This window comes from Merops nubicus, unplaced genomic scaffold, assembly GCF_000691845.1.
Source record: "Merops nubicus isolate BGI_N331 unplaced genomic scaffold, ASM69184v1 scaffold32959, whole genome shotgun sequence".
In the NCBI taxonomy this organism is placed as follows: Eukaryota; Metazoa; Chordata; class Aves; order Coraciiformes; family Meropidae; genus Merops; species Merops nubicus.
The window spans coordinates 393-1009 of NW_008629565.1; the positions used below are offsets into that span (position 1 = coordinate 393).

Genomic DNA, 617 nt, shown 5'->3' on the forward strand with positions numbered 1-617 from the left:
CCCTCTCCCACAGGGGACACCTGCCCGAGGTCCTGCCCCTTCTCCTGCTCCTAGGCTCAGTTTTGCTTCTGCTTTTGGGCTCTCAGCACTGCAAAGAGGTTTTCTCCTAGCCTGTAATAGCTGATCTCTGATGCCAAGAGCAGGGGAGCACTGGGGCGAGCCACACTGTGTCCAGGTCTGGGGTCTCCAGCTCAAGAGAGACAGGGAACCACTGGAGAGAGCCCAGTGGAGGCTACAAAGCTGCTGAGGGGCTGGAGCATCTCTGTGCCAGGCCAGGCTGAGAGCCCTGGGGCTGCTGAGCTGGAGAAGAGAAGCCTCAGAGGGGATCTGATCAGTGCTGATCTACAGGGCGTGGGTCAAGAGGCTGGGGCCAGACTCTGGTCAGTGGTGCCCAGCGACAGGACAAGGGGCAACGGGCACCAACTGGAACCCAGGAGGTTCCACCTGAGCAGGAGGAGAAAATTCATTGGTGTGAGGGTGTCAGAGCCTGGAGCAGCTGCCCAGAGAGGCTGTGGAGTCTCCTGCTCTGGAGAGATCCCAAACCCTCCTGGCTGTGACCCTGGGCACCCTGCTGGGGGTGAGCTGCTGGAGCAGGGGGGGGGGTGAGATGCTCTCCA

General features: G+C 61.1%; 1 protein-coding gene across 1 annotated transcript in view; it reads right to left on the reverse strand.

Annotated features, from left to right (window-relative positions):
- Positions 1–617, reverse strand: part of RASL10B (RAS-like, family 10, member B) — a gene marked incomplete at its 3' end in the record, with an annotated part of 3972 nt that overhangs the window by 386 nt on the left and 2969 nt on the right. The window lies entirely within an intron of this gene.